Raw genomic sequence first — 20,958 nt, forward strand, 5'->3', positions numbered from 1 at the left:
GTTTAGGAGGGTGGGTTAATGTAGTATGTCTGCAAGACAGGGTTTGTCTGCTATCAGGGGATGTGGGGGAGGTTTGGAGATTGTTGGAACAGGTTATAGACAGTGGTACTCCAAAGCGGGAGTAGGAAGTGAGCAGGGTGGAGAGTTTTTCTGAGGTGGCATTGTACACATGTCATACACCGCTCACAACAATGAGTTGCCAAGTGCTGTGTGCTTGGTGCTGCAGCTCAAATCAGCTGACTCATGCCAGAGCTGTGTGACATGTGCTGTTGTACATTATTTAGCTCCACTCTCTTACCATTACTAAGAATTATTGAATTAATACTAGTAGTCACAAAATCTTACTTCACTTTTGAATGATTTGTATAACATTCTTGAAACATCATAACACTATTATAACAACAAAATTATTTTGCTTCTTGGCTACATAACTGTGAGAATCTATAACATTGTCACACTAATACCCAATTAAAACATTTTCAGTGATTGCTTTAAGGAAAATATTAAGTGTGTAACAGAGAGGTCACTATCTTTCGATAAATATCAATTTTTCTTTATACCTGAGAGTCGACTGATGACCCCCTTAGGTACAAGGCTCTTAGTGCAATACTTTTTGTAAAGCAACTGTACTCATATTCTGATCATTTATTCTTATTCCGAAAAATACAATTTTGTGTAATCATAATTAGATTCCCTGGCACTGAATGTGTATCGATTCATATCAGTATGGCACTAATTAGTTCTTTTGAGGTGATTTTACCATAGACATCTCAGAATTGAGGTAGATCTTTTAGTACTGTTTATCATCGGGGAGCAATATGTACAGAAACCAGATGGCAGTTATAAAGAGTCTAGGGGCATGAGAGGGAAGTAGTGGTTGGGAAAGGAGTGAGACAGGGTTGTAGCCTATCCCCGATGTTATTCAATCTGTATATTGAGCAAGCAGTAAAGGAAAGAAAAGAAAAATTCAGAGTAGGAATTAAAATTCATAAAGAAAACATAAAAACTTTGAGATTTGCCGATGACATCGTAATTCTGTCAGAGACAACTATGGACCTGGAAGAGCAGTTGAACGGAATGGACAGTGTCTTGAAAAGAGGATATAAGATGAACATCAACAAAAACAAAATGAGGATAATGCAATGTAGTCGAATGATGGTCGAAGTAGAAAGGATATAAAATATAGACTGGCAATGGCAAAGAAAGCGTTTCTGAAGAAAAGAAATTTGTTAACATCGAGTATAGATTTTAGTGTCAGAAGGTCGTTTCTGAAAGTATGGAGTGTAGCCATGTATGGAAATGAAACATGGACGTTAAATACTTTAGAGAAGAAGAGAAAAGAAGCTTTCAAAATGTGGTGCTACAGAAGAATGCTGGCGATCAGATGGGTAGATCACAGAACAAATGCAGAGGTTCACAACATAATTGGGGAGACAAGAAATATGTGGCACAACTTTACTAGAAGAAGGGATCGGTTGGTAGGACAAGTTCTGAGACATCAAGGGATCACCAATTTAGTACTGGAAGGCAGCGTGGAGAGTAATAATAGTAGAGGGAGACCAAGAGCTGAATACATTAAGCAGATTCAGAAGGATGTAGGTTGCAGTAGGTACTGGGAGAAGAAGCTTGCACAGGATAGAGTAGCATGGTGAGCTGCATCAAACCAGTCTCTGAAGAACTTAATTACTCTGAAATTATGAGTGCAAAAATTACTAACAAGTTTTCAGCATTAGCTGTATGGATATTTCATGTATTTATATATATTTTAGCTCTTCTTTTAGCTGAAAGTATGTAACTGGGTATAATGTTTACATACGAACAATGATAACAATGTTCTAAGATTACAGACCATGAATGTGTAATTAGAACAGTTTTTAGGTAAACTAATTGCCTCACCAACTCCTAATAGTCAACAGAGTGTAACAAATATTTAGTTAGAAAAACCCTGAATTAATATTTAAGATTTTGAAATCTGTATATCATGCAGATAACACTATTCAAGATATTTGGGCAAAATAAAATAAAAAATGGGGTGGGAGAAAAACATACCAGCTGGATGAAATTCACCTGCTACGATAAAAACTGATCAATCACTGTCAATCCATGTGTTTGAATAATTGTTTTGGAAATCTCATTGCATAATTAATTACTTGTGATTTCCTGCTACCACTCACATTTATTTATTTCATGTTTAACATACTGGAACAGGCTTCAAGCGTGTTCTGCTCATCAAGCATTTAGGAACACAAATATATGTTACTTAAAGATAAAATGTGTTAATATAAATGAAAATAGAATACCGTTTTGTTCACTGTTCTTTTGCTAAAATGGCCAATGGTATACTGCAGCCCTTCTTGTTATATCTCCTACTTCCACGTCCAGTTTAGGACATCAGGAATCATTGTCAGAAATGACAGATTTTTCTAATGGTGAACTGATTATTTCTTCAGAACAATTATCATACAAAGGGAAAAAGCAAATCTCAATGGGAGAGAGATGCTATGGATTTGCATTATCACAGCACATTATCAATCACAACAAAATACGCAAATCAACATTGTATGGTACCTCATTAACAATTGCAGCTTTGTTAATCATGTGAATACTTGGATATTGTTTGTATATGAAGTGTTATAGACTGAAACATTTCTCAATCCTTTATGCTGCCTTAGTCAAACCGCATTTGGGAGATACTGATGTTTAACTACATATCATTTACCCAGTATTCTTTATGCTTTATGTATATTATTATACATAACTAAGAGATTCATAAAGTGAAGGGCCTCATTTTAGTTTTTCAAGTATGTTAATTGTTATTTTTGAAAGATACATTTTTCCTTGATGTTTGAGTTTGGGTCTTTATTCCTTAACATATGTTTTTCTCTATTAATAAACAGATTTTGATGTATTACTTTTGGTGTACTTTGCTGGTGTATCTACTTGAAATACGGGTATAATACTCAATACAATATACACAGTATGCAAAAATGTAAGCTAGTGCCATAGTATTTACTTTCCTCTTGTTACCCTCACTCTTGAGAATCTATGGTTTCTTGTGTATTATACTTACCTTTCGGGGTGCTGAATGCATGTAACATTAAAATACAGACAATTCAAATACTTGACTATGTTTAAAATTTGTGTTAATTGGTCTACCTGGATATTTTTGTTTCTACATCTATGTGCTTCACTACAATGTCTCATGGCTGATAAAACCACTTCTAGGTATTTCTTATTTTGTCTTATAGACATGAAGCCCACACCTAAAACAGTAGTACAAATTTATATGCCAATTAGCTCTGCAGATGAAGAGATTGAAGAAATATATGATGAGATAAAAGGAATTATTCAGATAGTTAAAGAAGGTGAAAATTTAATTGTGATGGGGGACTGGAATTCGATAGTAGGAAAAGGAAGAGAAGGAAAAATATTAGGTGAATACAGACTGGGGGAAATGAATGAAAGAGCTAGCTGCCAGGTAGAATTTGCACAGAGCATAATTTAATCACCATTAACATTTGATTTAAAAAAATAAATAAAAGGAGACTGTACATGTGGAAGAGACATCAAAAGGCTTCAGATTGATTACATAATGGTCAGACACAGATTTTGGAATTAGAAGCATGAAATATACTACAACTTCCTACACATCACTCACATACGGATCATGAGAATAAAATTACAATAATTACAGCATGCACATAGGCATTCAAACAATCATTCCTCCCACACTCCATAGGTGAATGGAACATGAAGACACTAATAATCAGTATAATGGGACATACCCTCTGATGTGCACCTCACGGTGGTTTGCAGAGTATAGATGTAGATTTCACTACATACCACCAGGAAAATGAAAGAGGCCTTTGGGGAAAAGAGAAGAAGCTGTATGAATATCAAGAGCTCAGATGGAAAACCAATCCTAAGGACAGGTGGTAAAGCAGAAAGGTGGAAGGAGTATACATAGGGTCTATACCAGTGAGATGAACTTTAAGGCAATATTATAGAAAGGGAAGTGGACATAGATGAAGATAAGATGGAAGATATCTTACTGCAAGAAGAATTTGGCAGAGCTCCAAAAGATTAAGTTGAAACAAGGGCCCAGAGATAGATGATATTATGTTTTTATTTATCCATCAGTATACAATGTAAATTGTATGGATGTTGCCAACACAGAGATACATAAACATACAGAATTACACACATAAATAGATACATAAATTTCTTGTCTTCCTGAGTTACACATTTGGATGTTAAATTTCACTTTTCTATTGAACGCATTGCAAAATGCCTCTTAATTGCAGTAGTTAATCATTAGCACAATTGTCAACAAAATTTACACATCATTTTAGGTAATATTTTACAGTATAAAAACACCTTTCTAGCAAATAATTTTTATGGTATTCCTGAATGCGTGTATTTCACTTTTATCTCTGATCTCTTATGGTAGTTAATTGTATAGTTTAATTCCATTATACAGCACATCATTTTGGGTTTTTGTTTTGTTTTTTCTATAGAGATGTAAGAGGTGGCCGTATCTGGTTCCGTGTTCATGTAGAAACTGGTTTGTTGTATACTGATAAATGTCTTTCTCAATGTGAATCACTGTTTGCAAAATATACTCACATGGAACAGTCGAAATTTCCATAGGTTTAAACAACTCAATTCAGTGAGTTCTCTTGCTACTTTCTGTCGTAATTCGTACACCCCTTTTTTGCAGCTTAAAGATGGTTTGTCTGTTCTGCTCATTTGTTCCCCAGAAAATTATCCCATAGCTCATCAGAAAATGAACATATGCAAAATATGTTGTTCTGCTGCATGAGCTACTACACACTCAATCTATTAGTGTCAGCAGGTAGCGCAGCTGCAGGGTAGTTTCAAATGGTGGTATTTTATGGTATGATTGAAGTTAGTTTGAGAGATCTGTACCCATTGCACTCTGCTCTCTCTCTCTCTCTCTCTCTCTCTCTCTCTCTCTCTCTCTCTCTCTCTCACGGCCGATTTCCTTCCCAATCCTTCCCTCACCCGAGCTAGCGCTCCGTCTCTAATGACCTCGTTGTCGACGGGACGTTAAACACTAACCACCTACCACAACCTCCTCTCTCTCTTTTTTTAAGGTACGAATGAAATCACTTAATTCCTCCCCCTCTTATACCTACAACTTCCTGCTTATTTAACAGAACAGGACTGCGTGTTCTACTGTATCAAGGGTTTTGCTGAGGTCAAGAATAATGCCTATAATATGAACTCCTTTATCTAGTGCTTTCAGAACACCATTTGTAAAATGAGCTGTAGCTGACTGCTTTTACCAGGCCTGAACCCAAACTGCTCTTTACACAAAAGATTGTCCTTTGTTAGGTATCCTTTGAGTAATTTTCATTGTGGTTTCCTTTACTTTTGAAAATAATGACAGTAAAGAGATGGGTCTATAATTTTTCTACACTTTCAGGGTTTCCTTTCTTATGCAGTAACAGGACGTTTGCGTGCTTTAGTGCCTCGGGGAAGCAGCCTATGGTGAACAATTCATTTATGATGTTCACTAAAAGGTCTTTGTTACTATTTATAAAGTCCTTCAGCAAGCACACAGGCACTTCATTTATAATTGCTAAGGATTTATTTTTTAGTTTCTGAACAACACTGCTTATTTCTTCTGTGCTGGTGGGTTGCAGTGTCACTGGGTTTGGAGCATAGTTCAGTGTTAGTACAGGTTGTATTTTGCCAAATTTGTATTGTAGCTTGGTAGATATGTTCTTGAAATATTGGTTTGTACAGCTTGAAATTTTTATTGGATCATGTATTGTGGTACCATTGTGCTGTAATTCTATGTTTACTTGTTTTGTCTTTTCCATTTGTCTCCTATTTGATGACATTCCAGACTGTTTTTATTTTGTTTTCTGCCTTTTCTGTAATTTTAACATATTGAAACCTGTTTTGTCTTTACTAAAACTTTTCTATGCATGTTCAATAGTACTTTTGAAATGCAGGGCCATTGTTTTTTATGCTGCTGAGGTGTTTGAGTGTTACAGATGATCTTATCCCGTTAGTCACCCACTTAATTTTGTTTTGTGATTTAGTGACTCATAGTACTTTTGAGAACACTTCTTTGAACCTTAATTTAAATTTTGATACAAACTCTGAAAACTTCCTCTCTGTATTGGTCTCCAAGTACACTTCTTAACATCTATCATTGTTCATTTGCATGATGAATTCAACCCTTTCTTTGTTTAGAGAAGACCCTTCTTTAGTTTTGTTCTCTCCACCTATGTTTAATTTTAAGAGCTGACTGGAATGCCCTGAGAGGTCAAGGTTACCTACAAAAACACAGTCACAATTTTCTTTCTTCTAGTCAATTAGTATATGGTCAATGACTGATGCTGAGTTACCCTTGTGGCTGTGTTAATCAATGGTGATATTCTATAGCAGTATATAATGTTCAAAAATGTATCACAGAACCCATATGGGTTCAATGTGTTGATGTTTTATATCTCCAAAAATTAGAAATTTGCCCTTAGGGTTAATAACCTTGTCGAATACTATTAGTTTTGCTATGAATGTATTTATGTCACCACTAGCAGAATGGTAAATACATCATAGTACAGTTAGTCTTTGGAACATATACAGCTTTCTTATCTCTACAGCTGATATTTCTACATGTTTTTCTTAACTTGGTGAAATAATGTCATTTCTAACTCTATACATAATCCCTTCATTAAATATATACATGATCCAAAACCTCTCATAGTGGTTCTACTGTAATTGCATGCTAGATTATACAAGCTTAGAGCTACATGTGTAATTTCAGTTCTGTTATGCAATAGTCTGCAGTTCCACTTCCAGCTGTTGCACTTTATTTATTATGGATTGCATTTTTTGGTGGAGATCTGAGAAAAACTGAGCACTTCTTACCTTTGAGCCTTCTCATTTTTCTTGTCTTCCTCTAAAAAAAATCATTTGGATGATAAGGAGCTACAGTTTTCTTGTCACTCACTTCACTATCCAATGTTGTTTCTTGTTATAACCTTTAATCACCAATAATTGCATGGATATTCAAACACACTCACTTAGAAACAATAGCTGGTTACATGATAACAACTCAGTATCTCTTATTCGACTGCCGTGCCGTGACGTGGCCGGCGCCGTCCGTAGCTAGGTGGCGCTGCCGCGCTCAGCCGAGTTGCGGAGTGCCTCTATCACCGTTTGCGCGTACCGTCATGGCGGCACTGTTAAATGTCATGGCACTGTCACAACACATTTCCCCCCGTGAAAAAAAAAAAAAAAAAAAAAACCACTCACTTCCTTGGAGACACGGACAGTGCGGAGACATCCATGGCCTCTTGTGAGGCCCAGAGAAGATCCCACGGACACACACGAGAGTATGGTTGAAAATGTCCAGGACGGAAGCTTGTGCGTGGAATGTGCCTCCTGGACGATACAATGGGTGAAAACTCCGAAGCAGCATCCATAGGTGTCATGGACTTGGGGATGTGCTCCAGCGAGATGGGTCCCGGAGAAGGCGGCATCGCGACTGAGGCCAGTTCCGGCTTACTCGGAAGCAGTAGCGACGTCGGCTGCATCAACACGTACGGTAGATCGGCAGCAGCGACAGGACTGGCTTCTCGGGCTGGTGGAGGCGAAGGAAGGGGCGGTGGCACCGGCATGGCCACCACTCGTGGGTGCATCTGGTTGTAATGGCGAACAACCATGCCGTCGTCCGTATGTATTTCACAAAGCCGGCGGCCGCAAAGAGCCCTGACCACCCCTGGAATGCATTTACGGCAAGATCCATACCCTCGTGCCCACACATCGGCGCCACCGAGTATTTTCCCGCACTAGGGGACACAGCACAAGGCCTGACAGGGTGAAGCAGGTGCAGTAGAGTGCGCAGTTGGCGGCCATGCAAGAATTCAGCAGGGCTGCGATCACCCAGAGGCATGAAGCGATAAGAACTCAGAAATTGCAGCAGAGCGTCATCTGTGGAAAAATCACTAAGGAATTTTTTCATCTGGCTTTTGAAAGTGCGGACAAGGCACTCGACCTCCCCATTCGATTGCGGATGGAAGGGCGGTGCTGTAACATGGTGAATCCCTTGTCCAGTACAAAAATCACGGAAGGCCTGCGAAGAGAACTGAGGGCCATTGTCCGTGACAATCGTGGATGGAAGACCTTCTAGCGCAAAGATTTTGGACAAAGCCAGCGTCGTCACTGCAGTGGTGGGCGACGGACACCGAACAACAAACGGAAACTTTGAGAAGGTGTCAATCAACAGTAGCCAATAAGTACCGAGGAAGGGGCCGGCAAAGTCAGAGTGCACCCGTTCCCACGGCTGTGCCGTATCAGGCCACGGAGAAGGCATTGTACGAGGTGCAGCCAGTTGTTGAGCACACTGACCACACGCAGCAACCGTGTGGGCGATGTCCAAATCAATACCGGGCCAATAAACGTGCATGCGGGCCAGGGACTTAGTCCGAGAAATACCCCAAAGGCCTGCATGCAACAGTTTGAGAACATCTTTGCGAAGAGATGCTGGCACCACGACCCGTGGAGATGCGCCATCCATGGCCAGAAGAACACCACCATCACGAACACACAGACGAAGGCGCAAGGCATGTTAGTTGCGAAGGGGATCCGATGCCCGGCCCTTGGTCCTGTCCGGCCAACCCCGTTGAACAAAACCGATCACCTGACGCAGGACTGGGTCCCGTGCAGTAGCCGACGTGACCTGCGAAACTTTAACTGGAAAACCCTCAATCGCACGACGTTCTTCTTCATCAATGTGGAAACAGAGTAGTTCATCTTGATCGAAAATGGGGTCGGAGCCCATCGGCAATCACGACAATGCGTCAGCGTTGGCGTGCTGGGCCGTGGGGCAATAGTAAATCTCATAGTGAAAATGAGACAAGTATAAGGCCCAACGTTGCAGGCGGTTAGCTGCCTTAGCCGGAAGCGACACCGATGGGCTGAACAGAAAGACCAGTGGCTTGTGGTCGGTGATGAGGTGAAACTTAGAACCATACAAAAAAACACTGAACTTTTTTAGAGTATAAATGATAGCGAGCGCCTCCTTTTTGATTTGAGAGTAACGCCATTGCGCATTGTTGAGTGTCTTGGAAGCATAGACCGATGGGCGAGAACAGCCCCTAGGCTATCTGTGACGCATCAGTCGCCAGAACCAAATGCTGACCCGGACGGAATGTGGCAAGTCAAGGCACCGACTGCGTATGAGCCTTCAGGCGGACAAAAGCCTGCTCACACTCGTCAGACCAACAGAAAGGGACGTTTTTGCGTAACAGCTGATGCACAGGATGAGCTGCCGCCACTGCGGATGGAATTAATTTGTGATAACAAGCAATCTTGCCTAGAAATGCCTGAAGTTCTTTGACCGTAGACGGCCAGGGTAGAGCATTAATGGCCGCAACGTGCTGATGTAGAGTATGTATACCCTCACGGGACAAGTGGAAACCAAGATACACAATGGAGGGTTGGAAGAACTGTGACTTGTCCAGATTGCACCTCAACCCAGCCGAATGCAAAACTCGAAACAGTGAACGCAAATTGCGAAGGTGCTCCTCAGTGGAGGCCCCCATGACAACAATGTCATCTAGATAGTTTACGCAGCCGAGAACGGAAGCCGTAAGCTGTTCCAAAAACTGCTGAAAAATGACTGGTGCGCTAGCGACGCGCCAAATGGTAACCACTGGTACTGATACAACCCACAACGAGTGTTGATGATGAGAAATTCCTTGGAAGAATCATCCAACGGCAACTGATGGTACGCCTCCGTTAAGTCAAGATTGGAAAAGAACTGGCCCCCAGTGAGCTTGGTAAATAACTCCTCAGGACGGGGAAGAGGATAAGTGTCAATGAGGCTCTGAGCATTGACAGTGGCTTTAAAATCACCACACAATAGCAGACTCCCATTTGGTTTAGAAACCACCATGATTGGTGATGCCCATTCGCTGGAGGTAACAACTTAGGGCAAGCTGTAGGTTTAACAGTAATGTGGGCTTCAAAATCCTTGGCACGACCCAGACCATCAGAGAAAATTCAGAACACAATCCATCCAGCTGTTGATACGGAATATCCTCAGATATGAGGTGCACATCATCATCAACGGAGAACCCGAACAACTGGAAAGCATCATAACCAAAGAGGTTTTCAGTGCCCACTTGATCCACAACATAAAACGTGAGGGGCCTAACAAGACTTGTAGGTAGTGGAAGCATCAAACCGGCCAATGATAGGAATTTTCTGTTCATTCTAAGTTCTCAGATTTCGCATAACTGGAGACAAGGGAAGAGGGCCCAACTCCAAATACGTGTGAGAATTAATGAGAGTTACTGCAGAGCCAGTGTCCACTTGCATGCAAATGTCTTTATCCAGAACACGAACAGTAACAAACAACTTATTTGTTTGAGAAAGCACACAGTTAACATCCATGTCCGATGCCTCGTCCTTGTCAACAGGAACTTCAGGGGACTGACGCTGAGAAGCAATGTGGCCTTTTTTCCTACATGAATTACACGTGGCCCAACGTTTTGGACACACGGCCCCGTCATGCTGTACGAAACAACGTGGACAAGACGGAAGTGCGGAACGAACCTGCTTCTGTGGTTGCTGTTTTCGCTGCGAGCGTTGCGGCCCAACGCTACGTTGTTTACACGAGTGAACCGCCGCCACATCTTCGTTCTCCTGTGAAACAGGCAAATTGTCCGTGTCTAAAGTTGACTGTACAGCGCCTACATCACACCACGCGTCTATTTGCGCGCCAGCAGCTTGACACTTCAAAGGATTGAGCAATGCTTAGAACTTCCGACGACAACGGGTTTGGCAGTTGTAGGGCACGTTGCCGAACTTCTTTATCAGGATCAAGCCGTAGAATAGCATCCCTAAGCATTGAATCAGCATAAGACTCATGATGAGTGTCCGTGACAAACTGACATTGCCTACTCAGACCGTGTAGTTCTGCCGCCCAAGCCCGGTAAGATTGATGGGGCTGTTTATGACACCGGTAGAACGCCACGCGGGCGGCATCGACGTGGGTGTTTTTCGGTAATTGTTAGACAATAAGTCACACATTTCTTGGAAGGACAGAGAGGCAGGTTCCCTCAGAGGGGCTAACTGAGATAGCTGATAGATCCGTGGGGAAATCCAAGATAGAAATAATGACTTACACATAAGAGAGTCGACAAAGCCAAAAGCCAAGAAGTGTTGCCACAAACGCTTCTCATAATCCTCCCAGTCTTCAGCGGCCTCGTCGTAAGGAGGGGATGGAGGCGGAGAAGAGGAAGACAGACGACGAGTAAGCGATGTCGACAACGCCTGAATAGCAGCTGTCAGCTGTGTTTGTTGTTCAATGAGTGCTTGCATAAGCTGTTCCATGTCTGCCCCATCACGAACACAAATACACAACACAGTGAACATATCCACCTCATCGCCAAAAAGTGTTATAACCTTTAATCACCAATAATTGCGTGGATATTCAAACACACTCACTTAGAAACAATAGCTGGTTATATGACAACAACTCAGTATCTCTTATTCGACTGCCGTGCTGTGACATGCGGCCGGCGCCGTTCGTAGCTAGGTGGCGCTCCCGCGCTCAGCCGAGTTGCAGAGCGCCTCTATCGCCGTTTGTGCGTACTGTCGTGGAGGCACTGTTAAATGTCGTGGCACTGTCACAAAATTTCTGCTGAATCCTCACAAATTTTTTCATGTTTTGCTGTTACTGCTGATGGTTTTATCAGCTTCTACATTTTTTGAGGTGTTTTGTTGTTCCTGTCAGGTCTGGTGATGGTTTTGTGACTATGGATTTGATTTTGAAGTTATTTTAGTCAAGCCATTCAGGTGTAGTCCATATTGTGTGAAGTATCTATGTTCTATATTACTCCTGTCAACACATTTTTTCACATTTTTAAAATGCCTGTAGATAGCAAACTGATTATTGGCACTCTGTATCTCTTTATTAGCACACGATTACCTCATAAGCTCGTGGTGATGCAAAATATTCACAATTACAACATTAGTATGTGTGAGATTTTTCAGACACTGTTTAAGATTGTGCGTAACACTTCATTAGAATTACTGATAGCCTTGGGAGAGCCAGCCATGACAAAACTCTTTCATCTGGTGTGCAAGATGTACGAGAAGGGCAAAATACCCTCAGACTTGAAGAAGAATGCAGTAATTCCATTTCAAAAGAAAGCTGTTGCTGACAGATGTGAAATTACTGAACTGCAAATTTAATAAATCATTGTTACAAAATACTACCACGAATTCTTTACAGATGAATGGAAAAACTGGTGGAAGCCGGCCTCAGTGAAGATAAGTTTGATGATGATGATCAAACTACTGGGTCATTAGTCCTCCACTTCACGAGAGAAACTCACAAAAAGCAAATAAATTGGGGACGTGGCTCCTCCAACTATATATGCAAGTCAAACAGTTTAAGAAAGGGCATGACAGTAGTTGTAACATGACAAGTAACAGAAAAAAAAAATCCAGGCAGCAACTTGCACAAGAGGGTCTAAAGGCACAACAATATGAGGGAGGGAAGAAAGTAACCTCAACCGCACAGGGAGTGGGGGCTTAACTGCCCCGCCGCCCACCACAACCACTCCTAACACTGAAAGTGGAAGGGTATTATAGTTCACAGTAAAATCCACTGTCGCTCAGGAAGTGCAACCCATTTGGTAGTGGTTGTCTCATCCTCCACAAGGATCTGAGGCAGCAAGGTAAGCAAGCTGATGAGAACATGTTACCATCAGTAGACTGCCGCACCTACAGTGAGGAGGATCCTCCCAATACAGAAGGAACTCATGGGAGAGTCTCATGTGGAAGATGCATAAGTCAGCACAACACAATTATATCTTTCTGAGAGGCCTGAAAGGATATATGCCACACCTTAGTGGACCCTTTAATCACTCTCAACTTGTTTCAGGTCACAGTAACCTGCCATTGCAATTCCCAGAGCCTCAAAATATTGTGTCAAAGTTGTTACTGTAAGTCAGTGTCCGGTGTTCTGACATCAAGTTGATCTCTGTAGCGGCATATTTAGCTAGATGGTGGGGAGTTCACTTCCTGGAATGCCTATTGGCCCGATGTTCAGATGAGGGTCACTGTCTTTCCACAGCTGCAACTATCAACCGGTACGTCCTGGATGTTGGTGACCAAATGATTTTTTGGGATAGCCAAAGGCTATGCCTTTTAAGCAACTCATGGAATTGCTACAGCTCAGAAAGTTCACTGGGCTCAGGGGGTTTGATGCACTACAAAGACAGATATGACAACCAGCACTCAGCGGCTCTACATCTCTGTCTTCCTCCACAGTTTTTGCCCTCCACAACTCCCTCTAGTACCATGGAAGTCATTCTCTCATTTCTTAACAGATATCCTTTCATCCAGTCCCTTCTCCTTACCAGTGTTTTTCAGACATTCCTTTCCTCTCCGATTCTGCACAGAACCTCCTCATTCCTTACCTTCTCAGTCCATCTAATTTTCAACATTTGTTTGTAGCGCTACATCTCAAATGCTTTGATTCTCTTCTGTTCTGTTCTGTTTTTCCCACAGTCCATGTTTCACCACCATACAATGCTGTACTCCAGACGTACATTCTCAAAAATTTCTTCCAATTTAAGGCTGATATTTGATATTAATAGTCTTCTCTTGGCCAGGAATGCACTTTTTACCATTACTAGTCTGTTTTTGATGCCCTCCTTGCTCCGTCCATCATTGGTTTCTTACTGCCTCTATTTCATGACCATCAATCCTGATGTTAAGTTTCTCACTGTTCTCATTTCTACTACTTCTCACACAAATACCAAATTAGAAAAATTGAGGAGGATTGTAGGGAGCAGCTGTCGGAGAATGGTAGGATCAGCATCCTTCTTGCGCCACAAAACAGTTCCACCTGCATCATAGGACACAGTACAGACCACCGAGGGTTTCAAGTGTGAGCTCGAAAAACACAGACTAAAGGAGACTGTTGAAGGTCCTTCAACAGAGTACCGAATCGAATCCCAGCTGGTTTGGTTTGCTCTAAAAGAGGGGGTGGGGTGGGGTGTGTGTGTGGGGGGGGGGGGGGGGGGGGGACCAAATTGCTTGGTCATCAGTCCCTAGTTCCTGTTAAAATAATCATACAGGGGAAAGAAGAAAACAAACGAGATGTACAGCACAATACCGAAAGGAAGAAAATATGACTTTTAAGAATGACAGAAAGGCAACAAACACTACAAAGAACAAAAGAGGACAAGAAAACCACAGAGATTCAAGAAAGAGGTAGAAGAGATTAAAACAAGAAATAAAAAGGAGAAGCCAGCCACTCTGAAACACATTAAAACCACCCTAAAAGCACAAGGGTGGAAGACACTGAGGGGAAAAAGGACATACACTATAACTTAAATCAAATGATAAAACCCACCCTCACGAGTAAAACATAAAACTAAAGCTGCTGTCGAGCTATTGTTGCCCAACACCGAAGGTAGGGTGCTGCTTAAGTTAAAAGTCCACCACAGAGCAGCTAAAAGTGGGAAGTCCTGGAAAAGGCGGACGACCGTCATTTGCGAGCCACACTGACACTGAGGTGGGTCCTTGCAATGGAGGAGGTAACCATGTGTTAGCCACATATGGCCAATACGGAGCCAACAAAGGACAACTGATTCCTTGCGAGAAGGCTGCAGGGAAGACTTCCACACATTCGCAGTCTCCTTAATGACATGCAGTTTGTTGTGCATACTCTTATGCCACTCCGTCTCCCATAGCTGAAAAACCTTGCAGTTTAAGACGGAACACAGGTCAGTTTCAGAGATGCCCATTTAGAGAAGCAGTTTCCACGTAGCCTGTTTGGCCAGCCTGTCAGCAGCAAGTTTGTTGCCTGGGATTCCAACGTGTTCTGGGGCCCACACAAACACCACTGAATGACTGGACCATTGCAGGGCAGAGATGGACTCCTGGATGGTCGCTACCAAAGGATGGCAAGCGTAGCATTGATCGATAGCTTGTGAGCTGCTCAGGGAGTCAGAACAGAGAAGAAATGACTCACCAGAACAGGTACAGATGTACTGAAGTGCACAAGATATGGCCACAAGCTCTGAGGTGAATACACTGCAGCCAGTGGCAAGGAATGCTGTTCAATAAGGCCTCTGTGGACACAGGCGAAGCCAACATTACCATCAGCCATCGAGCTGTCGGTGTAAACAACTTCAGAGCCCTGGAACACATCAAGAATCGAGAGGAAATGACAGCAGATAGCGGCAGAGTTAATGGAGTCCTTCGGGCCATGCAAAAGGTCGAGACGAAGCTTCAGCCGAGGTATATGCCATGGAGGTGTACGTGAATGGACCTCAAGTCTGGTGGTAAGGGGAGGGACTCCAGTTCAGACAGAAGGGATCGCATGTGCACCGCAATTGTTAGCCCTGACCTGGGCTGCTGATGCAGGAGATGAACTGCCGCCGGTGGAGATAGTAATTCGGATGCTCAGGAGAACTACGAATGTGTGCAGCATAACTGGCAGTGGTGCACTGGGTTGAGTAAATGCAATGCTGAGGGCGCTGCCAAACCGTAAACCACATTCCCATAGTCAAGGCGGGATCAAACAAGGGCTCTGTAGAGCCGCAGCAGTGTAGAGCGATCTGCACCCCAGTTAGTGATGCTCAGGCATTGAGGTGCTGTCTGCACTTCTGCTTAAGCTGACGAAGGTGAGGTAGCCAAGTAAATCGATATGTCTCTACTACAGTGAGTGGATCGTCATTAATGTAAAGTTCTGGTTCAGGATGAATGGCACAATGCCGACAGAAGTACATGACACACGACTTTGTGGCTGAAAACTGGAGGCCGTGGGCTAGAGCCCATGACTGCGTCTTGTGAATGGCTGTAAGCACTGCACAGCAACACCACAACTGGAGGAGCAGTACAAAATGTAGAAGTTATCTGCATACAGAGAAGGTGAGACCGACGGCCCTACAGCTGCTGCTAGACTGTTAATAGCCACTAAAAATAGAGAGACACTCAGTATGGAGCCCTGCGGAAAGCCATTCTCCTGAATACAGGGGAGGAGGGTGGGGACTATGGGAGGCACCAACTTCGACATGGAAAGAACAGAGCAACAGGAAGTTTTGGATGAAAATTGGGAGCAGGCCCCAGAGACGCCATTCATACAATGTGGCAAGGATATGATGTCGCCAGGCCATGTCATACGCTTTACGTAAGTCAAAGACAGCAACCAGGTGGTTGTTCGGATGGCAGACTTGAGGGACACAAGATTATCAGTGGTAGACCAATCCTGGCAGAAGCCGCCCTGACGTGGAGCCAGTAGGCCACATGACCCCATGCCCAACCAAACTGCCGACAAACTATACATTCGAGAGGCTTACAAAGAACATTGGTGAGGCTGATGGGCCGATAGCTATCCACATAAAGTGGGTTTTTACCAGGTTTGAGCACCGGAATGATGGTGCTCTCCCGCCATTGCGATGCAAAGACGCCATCGCACCAGATCTGGTTGAAGATGATGAGGAGATATTGTTTGTAGTCGGATGAAAGATGTTTAATCATGTGACTGTGGATCCGATCCGGCCCAGGAGCTGTGTCGGGGCAATGTTCAAGGGTACTGAGGCGCTCCCACTCTGTAAATGGGGTGTTATAGGCTTCACTGTGGCGTGTAGTGAATGGGAGGACTTTCCTTTCTATCTGCCGTTTAAGGGTGCAAAAGGCCAGGGGGGTACTCCTCCAACGCAGAGGCTCGAGCATAGTGCTCAGCAAAATGCTCAGCAATCGTGTTTGCGCCATTAGAAAACATGCCATTTATGTTAGCGCCATGGACACCTGTTGGGATCTGGTACCCAAAATGACATCTGATCTTCATCCAACTTGGGAAGGTAATGTATGGCACTCAATATTCGACATGTACCTCTACCAACACTCCTGCTTTTGTCGTTTTATAAGTTCCCGAACACGGGCATGGAGCCGCTTAAATGCTATTAGATGCTCTACCGAAGGGTACCACTTATCTCGCTGTAGAGCTCACTTTAATGGGCTCAGTGACTTCTGGCGACCACCAAGGGACTGTCTGTTGCCGGGGCACCCTAAAGAACGAGGGATTGCATTTTCCGCCGCAGGAACGATCGTTGCAGGAACCTGCTCAACCACAACATCGCTGGTACCATGTGGAGGAGATTAGGCTTCCCAGTCTGCCTTGTTGAAAGACCATCTGGGTAGGCTCCTATGGGCAATACGCCAGAGGAGTGACACGAAGATAGGGAAGTGATCACTACCACACAGGTCATCATAAGCTCTCCAGTGGACAGATCAGAGAAGTCCTAGGCTGCAGAGGGATAAATCAATGGCCAAGTAAGTGCCTTGAGCCACAATGAAATGTGTGGGGCTCAGAGTATTTAAAAGGCAGAGGTCAAACTGAAACAGTAACGTTTAGACATCGCTGCCTCAGCCAGTAAGCCTGGTGCCACCCCAAAATGATTTATGAGTGTTGAAATCTCCCAAAAGTAGGAAAGGTTTAGGGAGTTCAGCAATCAGTGCAGCCAATGGGTTCAGGGGAACTGCGCCATCTGGAGGAAGATACACATTGCAGACAGTTATTTCCTGCATTGTCCTCATCCTGACAGCCGCAGCTTCAAGAGGGGTTTGAAGGGGCACAGGTTCACTGCAAACAGAGTTCAGGACATAGTCACAAACTCCACCTGACACACTATTATAGTCGCTACTGGTCTTGTAATATCCCCTATAGACATGGAGGACAGGGGTCTGCATTACTGGGAACTAGGTTTCCTGGAGGACAATGCAGAAAGCAGGTGTGAAGCTTAGCAGTTGCCATAGGTAAGCCAGGCGGTGGAAAAAACCGCAGCAATTCCACTGGAGGATGACATTAACGTGAAGCTGGGAAGGCATGAAGTACGCAAGGAGGCAGGTTACACCTCAGGGTCACCTGTTGCCACCGACTGAGTCTTTGTATCCATTTCTATGGTGGATGAGCTATCTGTGAGATCCAGGTCCTCAGGGGATGCTAAGATCTCCACTTCATCCTTAGATGCAGAATTGGTACGGAGTGATGGTGTTGGGGCCACCAGAGGGTCTTGTTTCTTAGCAGACTACTACTTTTTTTCGCTTGCCTTCTCACTTCCATTTAGGAGCTTGCAGAAAGGACTTCTCCAAAGTAGCTTCAGGCTTGGAGGAAGCTTTTGGCTCCTTTAGCCACTGGCGAGTGTCAGCCTTGGCGTTAGTGGAGACCTTGAGAGAGAGGGTCCCAAGGGACCCCTTCCACACGAGAGGAGCTGGAGGAGGCTGTTGGTTCTCCAGCACAGAGGAAGGGACCAATGTCCACTGCGTTTGGGGGGTGGGAGGGCGGCTTGCTCCCAACGTACCTACTTTGGGAGCAACGGAAAGTGATTGGACACCTACCACCAAAGGAGCAGATTTAATCTGGCAGCCCGGAGGGCCCACTGTTCATGGCACAGACTGAGGAGCCACTGGCACTCGGAACGGTGATAGTGAAGTAGCTGCAGCAAATGTCGACGTCAACCGAATGGGGTGTAATCTTTCAAATTTGTGGCTAGCCTCTGTGTAAGTTAACGGGTCCAGGGCCTTGTACTCCATGATTTTCTGCTCCTTTTGAAGTACAGGGCAGTTTGGCGAGCAGAGGCAGTGGTGCTCCCCACAGTTGATTTAAGTGGGAGATGGCACGTATGGAGTATCTGGATGCAGTGGACGTCCATAGTGTTGATATGTGGTGCTGTAAGTGCAGCAGGAAGATAGGTGCCCAAATTTCCAGCACCTGAAGCACCACATAGGGGGAGGGATGTATGGTTTAATGTCACAGCGGTAAACCATCACCTTGACCTTTTCAGGCAAGGCCAAGATGAAGGCACCAGTAGCAAACATGTTGTCTTTGGGTCCACTGTAAATGTGCCGGATGAAATGAACACTCCACTGTGCTAAATTGGCACGGAGCTCGTTGACACACTGCAAGAAGAGAGTGCAATGGGAAATAATCCCCTGGACCATGTTGAGGCTTTTATGGGGCGTGATGGAAACAGGAATATCACCCAGCTTGTCACAGGCGAGTAATGCTTGGGATTGGGCTGGGGATGCTATTTGAATAAAGACTGCATCGTTTCGCATCTTGGGCAGTGCTGTCACTTCTCCTTCAAGGTATTCAACAAAAACTTGAGGCTTTGTAGGTAGACAGGAGACCCCATCAGTTCTGCTGCAGACTAAAAACCAAGGCGAATATGGCTCTCTTTGTTCCATAGCCCTATGTTTGTCCCATAGTGTAGCGAGGGAGGGAAATGATTTAGGGTCATACCTGTTGGCATTGTACTCGACCTTGCCCTTCTTAGAGACTGCTGGCGCCATACGGGCACCAGCAAAAGATTAGTTAGTCTGCTTCATTGCGGGTCATCCGCCCTGATGCCACCCACTCTTGATTAGGGGCTCTGCCCACGGGCACCACCCAGCCACACCAAAGGCCACCTGGCATGGCTATTGCCGGGAGTCTTGATGCCCCAGGAAGACGGGCCCACGTGGGGGGTTTACAGCTCAGGCATCAGCAGTACAATCCCTATGTTGTCTGGGGGCTACCATCAAATGAATACACGATGACCCCACCACAACGAACTAGCTACCGTGCTTGAAACTGGGCACAGAGATCGAATATTGTCATGGGGGAGAAAAAGGACAAGAGACAATGGAAGAAGATGAAAACCCTGGAAAGTGTAATTGCCCAAACGGTTGAATCTCAGGTGGAGATGCAAAGCCATGACAAGACATTCAGGAAATCTAATCTAAGGGCACCATGAATGACTTGCGCACCATGTAAGGTGTCCTTCCCTATGTGGCCCACACTTCTGTAGACTTTGGAACGTGGCACGGCAAACCATATAATGGGACCTGAACTCATCGGGCCGAGAAGTGTGAGACTCCTTTTAGTTGCCTCTTCAACAGGCAATACCTCAGGCGTATTCTAATCCCCAGGCCTGCAGGGAATGAGGGGAGGGGAGGGGGGAATCCCAGCTGGTCTATCCAGTTTCGGGTGATGCACGAACAGTCTGAACTGTTGATTGCAGAACTTATTCGAGTGACATGGGTGAGTACACAACTGACAGATTGTGACTGCGTAATTTGCCACAAGCTGCTGTGGTCTAACCTGCAGTGATGGGATACCAACTCCAGCCAGTATGCTGTTAACAGGGCTCTTATGGATGGCCACCACTGTCAACCGAATGCCAGTGTGGAGTCCAGAAAGCTCAGTACGGATGTTGCTGCCAACCTATAGCCAACACACCCATAGTCCAAGCAAGATAAAATCTCAGTACTATGTGGTCCGCACCCCACGAGGAGTTACTAAGAAAATGGACAGCATTTGGCTTGTTCACACAAGATGCCTTGAGCCAGCGGATATATGGCAGCTAAGTTAGCTTGTTGTCAAATGAAATAAATAAGAATAGAAAGTTTCAACTTCAAGTAACTCGTCACCAAAATAAATTTCTGGGTGCACGTGCACAGAGTTGGCAAAAATGTACAACTCATGATTTTGGAGGAGAAAACTGATAGCCATGATTCAGTGCCGTCATGTACTCTCCAGACAACCCCCCTGAAATTGGTGCTCAGAGGTGCACAGTGATGCAGAGGCACAGAAGACAAAGATAATCCACATACAGTGATAGAGAAACTGTGGGGCCCTCACAGCATTTATAATACCATTGATGGCAATAGTGAACAATATTATGTTCAGAGCTGATCCCTGAGGAATTCCAGTTTCCTGTACATATTGGTTGCAAGAGTCAAATCTATCTGGACCCGTAGAAGTTGGAGAGATAGGAAATTCTGGAGAAAAATGGGTAAACTGCCATGGAAACCCCATATGCCTTTTGTAGGTCAAAGAACATGGGAATCAGACGTTGGTGATGTGTAAAAGCATTGCACACTACACATTCCAGATGAACAAGATGG

The sequence above is a fragment of the Schistocerca gregaria genome, chromosome 5 (assembly GCF_023897955.1).
Source record: "Schistocerca gregaria isolate iqSchGreg1 chromosome 5, iqSchGreg1.2, whole genome shotgun sequence".
NCBI lineage: Eukaryota > Metazoa > Arthropoda > Insecta > Orthoptera > Acrididae > Schistocerca > Schistocerca gregaria.